Source organism: Hyaena hyaena, unplaced genomic scaffold (genome assembly GCF_003009895.1).
Source record: "Hyaena hyaena isolate Hyena2069 unplaced genomic scaffold, ASM300989v1 scaffold_223, whole genome shotgun sequence".
NCBI lineage: Eukaryota > Metazoa > Chordata > Mammalia > Carnivora > Hyaenidae > Hyaena > Hyaena hyaena.
Window position 1 is genome coordinate 2436493 of NW_024080856.1, and position 17655 is coordinate 2454147.

A 17655-nucleotide genomic window follows, 5' to 3' on the forward strand; every position below is an offset into this window, starting at 1 on the left:
TATAGGCATTTGCATAAAAGTGAATTTAAAATAAAAACGAAACAAGTTCTACTGTTAACCATTAAATAAAAAAGCTGAAACTTAATAAGGAAGCTTCAGAAATTAACATAAGCAAAACAGGGAGCCATAGTTGTTTTGCTTTTTTAATATAAGGATTAGTCCCCAAACAATCCCAAAAATATCCATGCAAGTTTTAACCATCAAGAAAGAAGTACTGAACACTTGTTTCGGGTTCATAGCCTGCCAAGTACCCAGTGACCAAGAGAATTCACTGCCTTCAGCAGGGGGTGAGACCAGAGGTGTGTCCCTCCACCTGAGCTTGCTTCAGAAACACTGGATCATTCTACACAGGTGCTGGGCCCCTCCACAGAGCTTCCTATACAGGAGGTGGAAAGTTTTACTTCTAACAAGTTCCTGGTTTGGGGGTCACACTTTGAGAAGCATTAACAAATTTTGGAATAAAAAGCAGGAAGCCTACAATGTAGGCAGAGGTAGGAAACTGAAATTACACTTGCCACCACTTCCCTTGTTCAACTATATTCCCCCCAAAATGCAATCTATTCTAACTCCTGGCTTCGTTCACACCCTAAAATAAAGAGAGCATGTAGATCAAGTGTACCCTCCTTAAAGGATGCTTCTTAGGGGCACCTGAGTGTCTCAGTCAGTTAAGTGTCTGACTCTTTATTTCTGCTCAGGTCATGATCTCGTGATCATGGGATTTGTGAGCCTGCTTGGGATTCTCTGACCCCTCTCTCTTTCTCTCTCTCCTGATCACTTACACACACACACACACACACACACACACACACACACGCATGCACGCGCGCGCGCGTTCTCAAAATAAATAAAGTTAACGGCAACGATGAAAAGGCTGCTTCTTGTAGCCACATTATCTCCTCTTGAAGAGAACTTCCTGGTCTACAGAGGTCCAGCACAGAGCCACATAAATGGATTTCATTATTGATATACCTTGATTTAAAATAACAACAATGGGGGTGCCTGGGTGGCTCAGATACTTAAGCCACCGACTCTTGGATTCACCTCAGGTCATGATCTCATGGTTCATGGGTTCAAGTAGGGCCTGCTTGGGATTCTTTCTCCCTCCCTCTTTGACCCTCCCCACTCATTATCACTTTCTCTTTCTCTCTCTCAAAATAAATAAACAAAAAATAAGTAAAAAATGAAATGACAAAATTAGTTGCCACTTGTTAAACACTCTCCTTGTGTTCATGGTTACATGCTATGTACTCTACATACCTTAGTTCATATATACTTATTACAGCCCTGAAGATATATAGAAGCCATTCTCATTCTTCATATATTGCATGTATGCTACTTTTCCCACTTTCTAAAATTGTAACTCCAAAAGCAACATTTCTGGAATTTTGAAGTCATTCAGACATGTATACATGTTTCTAGCTAAGGTCAACTAAGGTGACACTCTGCTTCCTTTCAGGTCTCATGTATAAACAAGTAACCTTTCCACAGTTTGTTTAGTACCTCGTATTAACACCTTTTGTTGATTTCACTATTTAAAATGGCCCACGCATAATGCTGTCATGCATGTCTAGTGTTCTCAAGTTCAAGAAGGCTGTGATGTGCCTCATGGAAAACATACATGTGTTAGATAAGCTTTGTTCAGGCATGAGTTACAGTGCTGTTGGCCATGAGTTCAATATTAAAGAATCACCAACACATATAAAATAATGTGGCTTTAAACATAAACACACATAAAACAAGATTATGTACTGACTGGTTGACAAAAATGACCAAAAGCTCATAGCAACCTAACTATATTCTCTAATTCAGTGTTTACAGCAACTTTATAGATGATAATTACCACAAATAATGAGGATTAATAGTACTTGTAACAACACAGTAGATAGTTTTTACTTCTATTTTACAAGTAAGAAGATTGTTGCTTAAAAGGGTGAGAACACATGTCAAGGAGGTAGTAGAGTCTGGGTTCTAGCCAGTTTCTGTTCAGACATGTTCTCCCACCACACACTGGACCTAGAGGGGCTGAACATCCTCATGAGTGAGGATAATGGGATAACTTTCCCATTTTCCATAATGGGAAAGTTATAGTTCTTAGCACATAGCCATGTATCATGGCTTTGTAATGTCACTAAGAAAATATCACTTTGCTGGTCCCTTCCTGGGTATAGAATAAGGTTTATTCCCATCTTCCAGAAAACCAACCATGTTATAAGATACTGATTTCCATGTTATTTGGTTCTAAATAACAGAGAGGTATTTATTAAAAATAAAGGTTTGGATTTTTCTCTTCTGCTTTCTAGAATAAACTAATCCTGTCTTCAGTTTTGTAGTGTTATTTAGCAGATTTAATAAGCCAACACATTTAAATTGTTTTTGCACAGTGCCTAGTCAGCACCAGGACACAATGGCATCTTGTGTAGGCTTATATGTCCCTACAAATAATTTAAGTATCTATTTAACATTTATTTAGTAAAGATGCTAACTTGCTGCACTGAGAGAAAGTACTGGCCAGTCCTTCCTCTCTCAGGAATTCACCTTTGGCCTCAGATTCACTCTAGAGCTAGGTTTATCAATACCAGCTCTGTTGACATTTAAGCAGGATTATTTATTGCAAGGGAAGCAAGTAGCTGTCCTGTCCACTGTAGAATTTATAGTGGTGCCCCTGGTTTCTACCTACAAGAGGCCACTAACATTCCCCGCCAGTTAGAACAACCAAAAATGTCTCTACAGATTGCCAAGAGCCTCGTCCCACAATATGAGGGGATGAGCCTTCTAGTTGAAAATCACTGCTCTAGAGAATGAGGAAGACATTTACCTGGTAAGCACTCAAGGGAACCAACCTGATATCCACTGAAATCTGAAATGTTTGGTCTGCATCCATGGCATACCATCCATTCATTATTTCTACTATCAGCCCTATGAGGTTGCACAAGGCCCCACCACAAACTAGTGATACATAGGACAGAAAATGTGTATGATCTATGTGACACAGTGTATGCAGCACTCACTATGGGGATGACATCTGGTAAAATGTTTCCGTTCCCTTCTCACAGTGATGCTCCCACAACACTCAGAGACTGGTACTTGGGCACAACATGATCAGCCTGCCCTTAAAGCTGTGTCGAGCATATTACAAGCTAGATACATGATAGTTCTCAGTGTGATTATTAATATAAAATTTTGCCCCATAGCTATCTATTTAACCTGTGCTTTTTAAAAAGCCAAATCTATCTACTTAAAGAGAAACCAAGAAAATATTGTTTTTACTCTCCTTTTAACATAATACCGCCAGCTGATACCCTTACAGTCTCTTGAAAAGTTGGTGATAATGCTTTGTTTCTAGGTGAACACTTACATTCCTTTCCTCTGTGCAGTCGCAAGTACATGCTGCATCATGATTCAAACTGTATCACAGGTGCTTGATTCCCCCTCATGCTGTTCACAGACTGGACCTAGGGAGGTTGATTTAGGACATGAAGATAGCACCCACCACTTCTAATAGTGCTCTGGAGCCTCATTTCAGATGTAGTCCATTGTTTCGGGAAACTAAAAGCATAAATGCCTTCACCATAAATAACAGTAAGCAGGTGCCATATGGTTTGGCAGTTGCATGTGGTTACATATCACATCATTATCTCTTGCATTAAACACCCTGATTAACAAGGGAGTGAAGCTGTCTCCCCTTTGAAATTTTAGCCAAGGGTGTCAGCAACTCAGCCAGGAATTGCGGCAACACCAGAAGTCAAACAAACCAAACATTGCCCCCCCTCCCCGCAAAACCTACAAGCAGTATTGCTTCCAGCTTCGCCAACAATTCTACGGGAAATATTGCATTATTCTCTTGTCAAATGCTCACTTACCTCTAGGGAAAAAAAACGAGTCCTCTCAGAAGGGAGGTAATGACTGTGCCTATTCCTTCCTTGAATGAACTTTCCTTTGTTACACTTAGATAGAGTCTTAATAAAATCACCTTTGCAGGAAAACATGAAATAAATTCAAGAGATTAAGGCTTAGACATAAAAAGAGACAGGTGGCACATTGGAAAGAAAAGATCTGTTTTAAATATCTGTTTCAATAATACTGTCTTTCAGAAAGACAGTATTTGCCTTGAGCTGGGCAGATGCTAAGAGCAGCTCATAAATTAGTGCATTTACTCACCACCACCACAATCCAGGTGATAAAGGACCTTATTAGTATCCCCAATCCACAGCCAAGAGTCTCAGACAAGTTGAGGAACTTGGCCAAGTAAGTTGCAGAACTGGAATTTAAGCCTAGGAAGTGTGTTCCATAGTCCAATTGCTTAACCACTGCCGTAAACTGCTTTATGAGTCGAATCTTATTCTCAGACACTCAAGGCTTATTCACAACAGGCCTTGTTAATAAAAAGGTTACTGGTTATTTAACCTGGAGAAAGCCTCACTTTTTTGAGATTGCTACCTCTTAATCTATAAAGCAGGAATAATTATAACCCTTATACCCAAGGATAATATATGTAAAAATTCTACAGAAATCTAAGAAATTATTAAGCACTGTATCACAGCACAGTGTTGTGTGCCATAAATTAATGTAAAGACATCACAAGATAGGGGGACTAACTTTTCTGAACATCAAAGCACATACTAGAGGGACTATTTTAGGAGAAAATGTGCATAATCTACTTAAAAGGGAAAAAACTGAACACAAAAAAGTATGTATATCTTGGTATATGTAAGTACATTTACAACAATATGTATATGGAGAAAAATTATGTCTTGAAATTTAATAGAAAGTTGATCTTGGGGCACCTGGGTGGCTCAGTTGGTTAAGCTTCTGACTTTGGCTCAGGTCATGATCTCATGGTTCATGGGTTCAAGCCCCGTATCAGGCTCTGTGCTGACAGCTAGCTCACAGCCTGGAGCCTGCTTCGGATTCTTTGTCTCTCTGATCCTCCCCTGCTCAAGCTGCCTCTCTCTCCCTCTAAGAAATAAATAAAACATTAAAAACAAGTTGGTTTTGTATAAACATAAGCATACCCAGATCTACATAAATGTATCTACCTACATATTTATCTACTATACATTCCTCTTTATGACTAGAAGAATGTTAAGAGGAAAAAATATTAACAATAGTTATCTTGCAATAGTGCCTTTGTTTTCCAAACTTTCTGCATTTAAAAGGTGTTGCTTTATAATTCTCAACAAAATGAGAAAATGTTCATTTTTAATATGTATTACAGACATGTAATACATGAAATCTTCTAATATGTGAAATAATTTATTCGTAACTCAGAAAATCGGGGTAACAATGAAGCCACAGAAACCCCCATTTTAACACAAGTGGTGAAGATCAAGTCTCATGTTTATTATTGTGCTATCTACTTTCTCAGGTGTCCAAGGGGGTTACCAAAACAAAGTAATCTTCCCAGGGAAAAAAAATTGTTTCACTGAACTAGCACTATGGTGACGTGGTCTGCCCAGAGATTCCACTCTATCTGAATTGACCTGGCTCTTGAAAGAACTTGTTCTGGTCGTAGAAGCTGTTCCTAGATCATTATCAGAAATCATTTTGCTTCTCATCCCTTTCACAAGTAGATGTGAAATCCCAGGCATTCTTGCCTATTCTTTTTTCTATGGTTTAAAATAACCTCTGAAGTTGAAGAAAACCAAAACGTGCATGTTTAGTATCCTGTCTCTATCCTACTTCCATCGGTTTCATTTTCCTAGAGTATGGCCTGAGTCAGAAAACATCCTTCCTCCACTGCTTCTAATGGCCCCCTTTACACACAGGTCAGGTCTCCACCTACCTCGAGGGCTTCCACCATATGGCTGCAGCTTGCCTTTCCAGTCTTGTCTCCTCTTGCACCCACATCTGTATCCTGCGTGGATTTCTCACCACTGCCAAGTCAGGCTCCACTGTCTCTTAGTCCTTGTTTACCGGTGATGATGATCTCTTTCCTGGAAAGGTCTTCTTCCCTCTACATCTCAGCACCCCAGAAAAGTCCTACTCAGCCTCCAAACCCCGACTCCATCGCATCAACTTGAAGCGTTTTATCTTTTGTGTTTATTTTTAATTGAAGCTAACTTGACATCTACTATGTTCTTAGTTTCAGGTGTGAAGTGATTTGATAATTATATACATTACAAAATGCTCGCCACAGTAAATGTGGTTACCATCTGTCACCTTACAACATTATTACAATCTTATGGACTATATTCCATATGCTGTACTTTTTATCCCCATAACTTAATTACTTTATAACTGGAAGTCTGTACCTCTTAATCTCCTTCACCTATTTCACCCATCCCCGACTCCTCTCCCCTTTGGCAATCACCAGTTTGTTCTCTGTATTGAGGAGTCTGCTTCTGTTTATTTGTCTGTTCATTTGTTTTCATTTTTATATTTTACATATAAGTCCAACTATACGATATTTGTCTTTCTCTAACTTATTTCACTTAGAAGAATATGCTCCAGGACCATCCTTGTTATTGTAAATGGCAAGATGTCTTTTCTATGGCTGAGTAATATTTCATTGTGTGTGTGTGTGTGCATGTATACACACTACATTTTCTTTATCCATTCATCCAGTGATAGACACTTAGGCTATTTCTGTATCTTGCCTACTGTAAATAAAGTAGCCATAAATATAGGTGAACTCAATAAAGCATTTTAATTCCTCTCAAAAAGGATATTCTTTCACCTCCTTTAAGCACTTTTTCTCTCAGTACTTTCTACTTTTTTTCCCCTTACAATATTCCTTTCTCTACTTTACACTGTAGAGAGTAATCAGATATCAGGACATCAAACTTTTCCCCACACAGAGAGCTTACCATATAGTGAGTCTCTGCCAGAAAGTAAACAGAATAAGCTAGCATTTGTATAGGACATTAATATACCAAATGCTTCCATGTACATTATTCCAAGTAATCCTCATGAGCTCTCATGACAGATGTCATCAATATGATCATCGTTCTTTTGTAGATAAAGAGACAAAAGTTGACTTACTGGAATGACCTGAGAATTCACCAGTGGTGTCTGTCTCCAATAAAGGTGCTAGCATTTTACTCCAAAAGAATTTCTCATTGGTGCTTCCTGTTGTCCATCCACCTTAATTAACCTGATTCTTGGAGAGGCCAGCTGTGGCTTGGCAGAGACAACAGCTTTCCCTCAACTAATGAGACCCCAGAAGGAAGGTTACAAAGTGCTATCTGTGACCAGTGGAGCCAAGCTGGAAGAAAAGTCACTGGTAAAACTCATACTTATTAGGGTGGCTGTGGAGTCCACACGGCCAGCCACACTCACCGTTCATCCCACCCCCTCACTTTCATGTGTGCTTTTACTTGCCAGGTTGACCTGGATGAGTATGTCCAGGAGCCCAGCTGCTAGGGTCATGGCCCTTTCCAAGCTCTGAGCAAGCAGGTCTGTGTCGAGGAGACACAACTGCCCCTGATGCTCACAGTGAGCTCCTGCCATTCTTCGTATCTAGGAGTCTTCCAAACTGTAGTCACTCCTTTGGGCTCAAGACCTGTAGCAGTCATTCATTCAACAAACTGTTGACTTGTCCCTGTTGTAGGACAAGGGTTATTATCATGGGCTCCAAAGCCTGAGCAAGAAAGAAGATAGACCCACACCCTGACTCATAGAATGGTGTTATCTTTCCAGAAAGACCTTCCTCACGTATAAGCATGTGTCAGCTTGCACTGTTATAACAAAATACCATAGACTGGGTGGCTTAAGAAACAGACCAGATGCCTCATGGCTCTGGAGGTTAGAAGCCCAGGATCAAGGGGCTGGCCAATTTGGTTGCTTATGAGGGTTTTCTTCCTGGTTTGCAAATAGACATCTTGCTCCATCCTCACCTTGCAATGAGAGAGATCATCTCTCTTGTATCTCCTCCTATAAAGGTAATAATCTCAGAATGGATCTCATGTTACCTCATCTTTTTTTAAGGTATTTAACTTTTTATTTATTTATTTATTTATTTATTTAAAGATGAGATAGGGAAAATGAGAGAGCATGTGCAAGTAAGGGAGGGGCAGATTTTATAAGGGAGAGAGGGAATCCAAACCAGGCTCCATGCTGTCATCACAGAGCCCAATGTGGGGCTCCATCTCATCAACTATGAGATCATGACCTGAGTCAAAATCAAGAATCAGACACTCAACCAAATGATATCCAGGTGTCCCCTCTCATTACCCCATCTAAACCTAATGCCTCTCAAAGACCCCCTTTCCGAACACCATTACACTGGGGTTTAGGGCTTCAACATAAGACTTTGGGGAAAATGCAAACATTTAATCTACAGCACCATGTTTCCTAAAAGGGTGCTAAAACATTAGTATCCCCTCACAAACCCCAGTGAATTATTCCTCAGTAATGAGAGTCCTCTACTAATTTATTTCTTTATTTATTCAAATATATACTGAAGATATGCTGTAGACTTTTCTGCCCTTGTGCTATCTACACTTAAGAAAACATGCCCAGCCCACTTAATGTGTCATGTTTTCATTTTTATTTTTCAGAGACAGAGAAAGCATGTGCACACAGACACGCATACAAGCAGGGGAGGAGCAGAGAGAGGGAGAGAGAGAAAGAATATCAAGGAGGCTCTGTGCCCAGTGTGTAGCCCGACATGGGGCTCAATCTCACAACTATGAGATCATGACTGAGCCGAAATCAAGAGTAGCATGCTCAACTAATTAGGCTAACCAGGCATTCCTAATAGGTCATGTTTTCAAATCTGAAGTATCTTTCCTAAAGTCTCCTGGTTTTGCACTCCTTCCCTATGTCATGTTACTACTTAATACCAAAGAAACATGATCTCAATATATCATGCTTCACAGTGTTGGAACCCAGTGAACTACAAATGCATTCATTCAGTCAACATCATTAGCCCTGCTTCTATCTGACACACTGAAAATAAAAACAGAAATAAAACCTTCTGCCAATATGCACCACTCTCAAATGAAGGAGATGAATGAAAAGTCAATGGAGGGGAGACAAACTCAAGGTGTATACACTTGTTCCCAGTGTGCAGAATCCTCAGCTTCTCACCAGGGAGATTGATACAGCAGGTTGAGACAGGGCTCCAGAATCTACACAGTTCATATGCTTCTGAGGTGATTAGAATGCAGTCAGCAAAGGACAGATGAAGACAAGGTCCAAAAGAGTGGCTCATCAGAGCACTCTTGGGAGAGAAACTAGCATGTTCAAAAAGGATACAGGTATGGATACAGATTATATATATGCAGATGTAGATCCCAACGCTTCCTGTCCCTTGGCATGAAGGCTAGAGGTCCAGAATGTTCCAAATGGTTTACTATTATAATGAAAGATGCCAAAGGGAACCTGTCTTAGAGGTGAAGACTTGTTGGAAGACATACACTGCATAAAGTTTATTTAACCTGTTGCTATGCCTTAACTGTACTGCAAAGAGAACAGTTGGGGGTGGAAGGCCACTTTCATTTCCCCTCTTCCATCCCAGTCTCTAAACCTTGAGGGAGAAAAGAGGTAGTAATAGAGGTCTGGCTAATATACAGCTTGTCGGTGTGCTAATGGTCTGATGCCACACACCATTTCACAAAGGCTACCCAATAGCCCTTAGATATTAGAACCCAGTTACTCTCAGACTGAGATAAATTTAAAGTAGTACCCAGGGGACAAGTCTATACGAGGTCAATAACTCACACTGGACCTGGAAAGTCTCTTGCTAGAATCTGTACAGAGTGGGAGATGTTTTACTAGAGAACCAATGACTTGCCTAAGGCCCTGTGGACCCATGGCTCCAAAGCCTGTTTTCATCGGCACTGCAATGTCCAACAGAGATTAACTCATGCCAATGGTACTGAGTATTATTTCACTTTCAAATGATAAGGATCTGAAATCATCTAGCTAGGTTATTTACCTAGTATAAATCTTACAGTCTTTGTCATTATAAACTACAATTCTTTTTTTTTTTTTCATTGTTCGAACATATTAGTTCTGAGCAACGGTTTTATTTTTATTTTTATTTTTTTACAAATAGTTTATTGTCAAATTAGTTTCTACATAACACTCAGTGCTCATCCCCAAAGTGCCCTCCTTCATGCCCATCCCCCCCTCCCCACCACATCCATCAGTCCTCAGTTTTTGTCAGCATTCAAGAGTCTCTCATGGTTTGCCTCTCTCCCTTTCCCCCACCATTTCCCCCCTTCTTCTCCCCCTTGGTCCTCCGTCAAGTTCCTCCTAATCCTCCTATGCGTGCAAACATATGGTATTTGTCCTTCTCTGCCTGACTTATTTCGCTCAGCATAACACCCTCAAGGTCCATCCATGTTGCTACACATGGCCAGATTTCATTGTTTCTCATTGCCATGTAGTATTCCATGGTATAGATAAACCACATCTTCTTGATCCATTCATCTGTTGATGGACACTTAGGCTCTTTCCATGTTTTAGCTATTGTGGAGAGTGCTGCTATGAACATTGGGGTCCATGTGCTCCTATGCCTCAGCATTTCTGTATCCCTTGGGTAAATTCCTAGCAGTGCTATTGCTGGGTCATAAGGGAGTTCTATTGTTAGTTTCCTGAGGAACCTCCACACTGTTTTCCAGAGGGGCTGTACCAGTATAAACTACAATTCTAACTAATCTTTCTCAATTCTCTACTTGGAATACCCATGGAGCATGAAAATAACTAGACTCCAAAATTTTCCCAGAAAATAAATTTGTTGCCAATTCTCTCATATACTTTCTCTCTCCCAAGTGATCAAAGAATAATGGGCAATTTGATCTAATCTTCTTTTAAATAGATGTACTCCTACAATCATTTTGTTGTTATAAATAATTAGGTACGTTATGGCCTCTTTTAAACAGCACTAGATATTCTATTCTATTCTAACACACTTCTATAGCAACACCTGTGTAGAGGATCCATAAGTAATACTAAGAAAACAGACTTTGGGACTTGGCAGCTCATTCACATTATAATGAGAAAGTAACAAAGTAGCCAACAATGTATATTTAACTCTGATATTTAATTAACCACACTGTATTAAGTGTAAGTCTTAGGTGAAGGAATGAAACAAAATGGGTAATTAGGATTCACTCCGCTTAAAAACAAAAACAAAAAGGGGCGCCTGGGTGGCTTAGTCGGTTAAGCGTCCGACTTTCGCTTAGGTCATGGTCTCGCGGTTTGTGGGTTCGAGCCCCGCGTCGGGCTCTGTGCTGACTGCCAGCTCAGAGCCTGGAGCCTGTTTCAGTCTGTGACTCCCTCTCTCTCTGACCCTCCCCTGCTCATGCTGTCTCTCTCTCTCTCTCCTAGAAATAAATAAAACATTAAAAAAAACAACAACAGCCTACTTCTTTATACACGTATGACAGTTTGGTTTGTCATGCACCAAGATTCTAAGTTAACCGACACTGAACAAATGTTTGTATGAAGGAAATTTACGCATCCACAAAATATTGGCTAATTAAACAAACAAACAAACAAACAAAACACTTCATCATGAAATCAGAAGGATCAATTCATTCTTAAAATGAATTCTCAAGCTGACCAGCCAAGTACCAAATCTGGTTACTGACTCGGCAGTGTTTAGCATGTGCATCTTGCACTGGGCACATGCTCTCCAGCTCATCTGCCCCACCACTCTCCATTTTCCACCCTATAAATTCATATACTCTCCATTTTCCACCTATAAATTCATACATTTCTGCTATTTTCTTTGGCCCCTGATGGCATTTGAAAGGTCATGACCCTGCCTTAGAAATGAACTAAGCAAGACTGGGCTTCAGGGGCCAACCCTAATTGTATTTTTTGCCACTTTGATGCCAGAAAGGGAAAATGGGAAGGAACATATACCTGCAAAGGCAGAGCAAGGGGCTAATTATGGTTGGTTTTCAAATATTGGGCCCAAAGTTCCTTGCCTCGATGTGGACTTCTGTGTTCAGATGAAAATTTTAAGGAACTTAAATTTTAGAGATTTTTTCAAGTCCTGTATCTGGATGATCTAATTTGATCCTCCACCCCCACAGAACAGGAATTATTATTTCCCTTGGTGGGAGAAGGACAGGGAATAATGTACGCCAAGTGCTCACCACAATGCCTAACACATGTTGAGGGTGTTACCAGTATTGACGAGAAGTCCCGCCCTCCATTTACTTGACATGTATTTATTAAGCACCTACTCCATGCCATGCATGGTTCTAGGGGCTTTGATACAGCAATGAATAAATAATTCCTGTTCTCACGTTGCATATATTCTAGGAGAAAACATTGCCAATAACCTAACAAATCTGTCAGGTAGTGATGAGAGTCATGAAGACAAGTCAAACAGGGTAAAGGAAAAGAGCGTGATGGGGTGCCACTTTATTCAGGGTGATCAGGGAAGTGCTGATTACAGGGAGGTGTCACCAGAGAAGGGCTCTGTCCAACGCTGTTTTGCAGTCAGGAATGGAGAAATAAATGGCTCTATCCTTGCGCCTTGATTTGGGCTAGCGTTTTATTTTTTTTATAAAAAGGTTCACGTTAGTACAGCTTGTTAACAGTCAAAAGGTAATTTCCATTTGGCAACACTCTAATGAATAAAACATTGCTAGGAATAGCAAGCAGAATGTGATCCGCTGGAGGCTATACACAGAGCTTCGGAAATTAAGGCTCTGACCCTGGACCACCACTGCAATGAGAAGCAAAGATAGCACATGCTCCCAGGTACTTGGGAAGAGAGAGATGTTTCTGTAAGTGAATAGCACACCCTTGATCATCTGTTCGATTTCAGAAGTAACTGAGCTTTCTTCAAATCAGCCAAAAATAAATTAAGAGGAAAATGGACCCCACCAGAACATCTCAAATTAGAAACCTTTTCATATTTGAGGTCTTTCATGCCTCTGGCATCAGAAGGCTGAGAAAGTGGAGCTAATCTCAATTTCTTCCTTACCCTGTACACTCAGGCTTATGAGTTTTCTGATATACCTGTGACATTGGCATTCAAATCAATCCAGCAGGCACTTATTGATCCTCCATGACATGCCAGGATACCAAGGTAGAATATGATCCATATTGCAAATAAGCTTGCAGCCAAGTAGGGAAGACAGCTGTGTGAGCAAATAATTGCAATCAAGTGGGATGAGTGAAACAGTGGATCATTAAGGAGTAGGAAAGAAAGAAAGGAGAGGAGCATTGAAGAAAGCTTCCAAGAAGTAGCAAACCAACTGGCTTTGGGAAATGAACATGGGCCAAGTGAGAAAATCATGCCATAAAGAGGACACAGCATGAATGAAAAAACATACAGTTCTAAAACAGCATGACACACTCAAAGGAGCTATGAATAGAATTTGGGGTTTCCAGGGCACAAAGTAAAAGTGGACTGATGTCATGAGAAGAAGCTCAAAAGCTAGATAGGGATCAGGTCCTGAAGAATCTGTTTGTACTGCTTTCTTATTTCATGTGTTTAAACAGGGTACTAATTGGCTGTCCATTTAAAAATATACATGAGGGGCACCTCGGTGGCTCAGTCGGGTTGAGCGTCTGACTTTGGCTCACGTCATGATCTCAGGTCTCGTGGGTTCGAGCCCCACATCCAGCTTTGTGCTGACAGCTCAGAGCCTGGAGCCTGTTTCCAATTCTGTATCTCCCTCTCTCTCTGACCCTCCCCTGCTCACACTGTCTCTCTCCGTCTCTCAGAAATAAATATAACATTAAAAAAAACTAAAATTAAATTAAAAAAATAAAAATATCCATGAAAACCCATTAGTTAATTTTGTTCCTCAGAGTCATTCACACATTCATCTCCAACTTTAATAACTTGTTATTCATGGCCTGAGATCTCTTTATCCTATCCCCTCTAGAGTTATACCTTAATGTATGAAATTGAATTTATGGTTAGTGAAGGGTAACAGATTAATAGAACTATAAATTAATCTATTCATCCATATACTAATAGTAGAAAACCTAAAAAGAGGCAGTTCAATCTAACACCATCTATTATTATGCCTTAAAACTCAAGCCTAGAGAAATGAGATGAAAATTTATAACCAAAGACCGAAGAGCAGGGGGCAAGCAAGACATGTGACCACAGGGAATACTATGCAATATTCTGTTTCCAGAACCCTCTTAGGAAGACACTTTCAAACAGTCTTAAAATTTCTTATTTTAAAAAATTGTGTCATGTTTATATTACATCAATTAGCAGTGTTTTATTGCTTCACCAATAAAGGAAGCCATATTAAACTATGATTTACTCCAGTCCATTATTAACAAATAATATGACGATGGTAATAATAAATGAGTGAGTGACTAAAAAAGGGACATGCAAGCTATTAAGAAATACTCTGTTTTGGAAAGAAAAGGGGAAATAGAATTTAATAATCCTTCATTGGCCATAGTCTGATTGGAGCCACCGAATATAGAGCCTATGTGCCACCATGTTATATCCCATTCATATGACAGATATTGCTGACCCATTAGTATTCTTTCCTCTATAATCATCAGCCACTTGCCCGAGGCTGACATTTAGGAGCTGGCAACCACAGTATGCCAACCTCAGCTAACAGACTCCTACCTTTTTCTAACAAAATCAGATGCCCTCTATTGAAATCCATCTTCCATTGTTTCACCAACATTGTCTTCCTACAAGTGAAAGCCAACCATATTGATCAGCCACATGAAGAGCTCCCACTGGCTTATTTATTCCTAGAAGGATAAACACAAATTTCTTAATGTAGTCTTGAAGTCCTTTCACAATTTGTACTTACCTCACCTCTGTTTGTGGCCTCACCCCCGCCCCTTTCTCTTTTCTATACCCTAATTCAGAGTTTGACATTCAAACCTTTAACAACACCTGGATTTTGTACATGGTATTCCATTCTTCTTTATCTGGTAAACTACTAGTCATGCTACGAAGTGTATGAATCAACTGTCACTTCTCCAGTGAGCCCTTCCTGTAGCAGCCATCTGTTAGCATCCACTCTTCCTGGTTCAGGACACATTTTCTTCCTGACTTTCAGCACAAAGGGTTCAGGGGAGGCCACAAGAGAGGTCACCTGGCCAATGAGCATGGTATCATCCTGGACACAGAAACCAGTTCACAAATGGACATGTGTCACCAGCTGTACAGAGTACATCCCATCTAGTACACTACTAAAAAATAGGCTTGAATTTTAAAAATCTAATAAAGAGTCACCCTGCTGTGTAGATCATTTTTGCCATCCTATGGGAAGAGGTTGCAGAAATATCCCTCCCTGAGAAAGGAACAGTCAAAACAGGGATAATAAGCCTCTTTCTAATGACCGTATTTGAGTCCCTGGACTTTGTTTTTCTTAAGTTTGAGTTTTTATTTTGCATAGAAAAGGATCTCACTGACATAGTCCCCTAGTACCTACCAAAAAAAAAATAATTAATCACTATTTCCTTTATGGTCCCATAGAACTCTTCTTAAAATCCCCAAAAGAGCAATTATCATGTCCCATCGTTATTTATTTAGACAGCTGTGTCCATTACTAGAGTGTGAGCAGTGAATGTGTCTTATTCACCTTTGGGACACCAGTGCCTGACACACCATCAGTACAGATGTCTGTTGAATGAATAGGCTGAGGAATAAATTCCAGCCACATTTCTAGTTTCATTTTCCTCTCAGAATATCTTCATGAATTTTAAGGGCCAATGATCCCCACATTTTCCTTCCTTCTTCAATATGCTCTTGTAATTTCCCATGGCACCAAAGGTAGTTGTCTTTCCAAACCACCTTGTAAGTCTCTCAAATAATGAACTCCATTTCAGCGGAGTTAGATGCCACATAAGAACCTCCATGGGACTCATATGTTAAGAAAAATAATATTAAAATATTCATGTGCAGGGAGGGCAAGGAGTGCCTGACTTTCCCAGTTGGTGAATCATCTGACCCTTGATTTCGGCTCAGGTCATGATCTCATGGTTTGCAAAATCAAGCCCTATGTTGGGCTCTGTACTGACAATGCGGAGCCTGCTTGGGATTCTTTCTCTCTGCCTGTCTCTCACTCTCTCTCTCTCTCTCTCTCTGCCTCTCTCTCTCTCTCAAAGTAAATAAGCAGTAACAAATAAAAATAAAGTGTTCATGAAGGAAATGCAAGGAAATCTAATTTTTTAATGTGAATTATGGAAAATAAAATTTAATCCTATCTTGGGGTGCCTGGGTGGCTCATTCCATTAAGCATCTGACTCTTTATTTCAGCTAAGATCATGATCTCATGGTTGTGAGATCCACACTGAGCATGGAACCTGATTGTGATTCTCTCCCTCTGCTCCCCTGTTTGCATGCTCTGTCTCAAAATAAATAAATAAAAAATTTTAGAACTTTTTAAAAAATTAATTTTTTAGAATTTTTTTAAAAGATAATTTTTAAAAATTCGATCCAATTCTTGTGACTGGTGGGTCCGAGGATACATTTCAAATCCATGAAGATAAATAGCAAAATGTTTTAAAAATTATATGAGAGTGGTAAGATATCTGGTGATTTATTTCTCTACATTCTTTATTCCTTTCTGTATTATCTTTATCATTTTATTTTACAAAAAGCATGGATTTATATTATAATAAGAAAACAAAAAGCTCTTTTTGTTTTAAAAATAAAATTATGGGGTGCCTAGGTAGTTCAGTCAGGTAAGTGTCAGATTTCAGCTCAGGTCATGGTCTCGCAGTCCATGAGTTTAAACCCCCATCGGGCTCTGTGCAGACGGCTCAGAGCCTGGAACTGCTATGAATTCTGTGTCTCCTTTTCTCTGTGCCCCCTCCCCCTTCTTCCCTCCTCCCTCTCTCAAAAATGAATAAACATTAAAATTAAAAAAAAATTTTTTTTAATGTTTTTTATTTATTTCTGAAAGAGAGAGAGCACGACCAGGAGAGGGTCAGAGAGAGAGACACACATAGAATCTGAAACAGGCTCCAGGCTCTGAGCTAGCTGTCGGCACAGAGCTCGACATGGGGCAAACCGCGAGATCATGACCTGAGCCAAAGCCAGACGCTTAACCGACTGAGCCACCCAGGTGTCCTCAAAATTTTTTTAAATAAATAAAATCACATGTCTCCTTTGGCCCAATGTAAGGGAAGATGGAGAAGTCTCATCTTTAAATGAGAGACTTTTAAATCAGAGATTTAGAATCAGATTCAGTCACCACTTCAGCCTCCTGCACCAGACCCTCCTCCTTAAACCCTTACATTTTGGTCAGAATCCAAATAATTGCTCCTACTCCCCCCATTCACTGGGCTTTGCAGATGCAACCCTTGATCTCTACCTTAGGAAAACATCATTCTCCCATGATGTAGATAACAACACCACTAACCCTATCTGTCATGTTAAAATATTCACTTTCAAGGGATTGAGATAAAGTAAACATGTATCATGATATACCCATATGGCAATCAAAATGAATGTTTGCAATTAAAATAGCATGCAGTTGATCAGGGCCTGTGTCTTGATGTTTCAGTTAAAAACAAACATGAAAAGGGGCACCTGGGTGGCTCAGTCGGTTAAGCGTCCAACTTTGGCTCAGGTGATGATCTCACCATTCCAGAGTTGGAGCTCCTTATTGGACTCTGTGCTGATAGCTCAGAACCTGGAACCTGTTTTAGATTCTGTCTCCCTCTCTGTCTGTGCCCCGCCCCTACTTGTGCTGTCTCTCTCAAAAATAAATAAACATTAAAAACAAACAAAGTCAATTTCTTTTT

General features: G+C 39.9%; 1 long non-coding RNA gene across 2 annotated transcripts in view; it reads right to left on the minus strand.

Moving 5' to 3' along the window:
* The window catches only part of LOC120239100, a 105106-nt gene extending 90464 nt beyond the window's left edge, over window positions 1-14642 (minus strand). Inside the window, exons 1-3 of one of the 2 annotated variants that reach the window (XR_005530363.1) lie at window positions 14516-14642; window positions 12928-13049; window positions 3356-3452 (exon numbers count right to left, since the gene is read on the minus strand). This is a non-coding gene — a long non-coding RNA (uncharacterized LOC120239100). The remainder of the gene's footprint in view (window positions 1-3355; window positions 3453-12927; window positions 13050-14515) is intronic. The other variant, XR_005530364.1, reaches the window with a different exon arrangement.
* Window positions 14643-17655: the final 3013 nt, after the last annotated feature.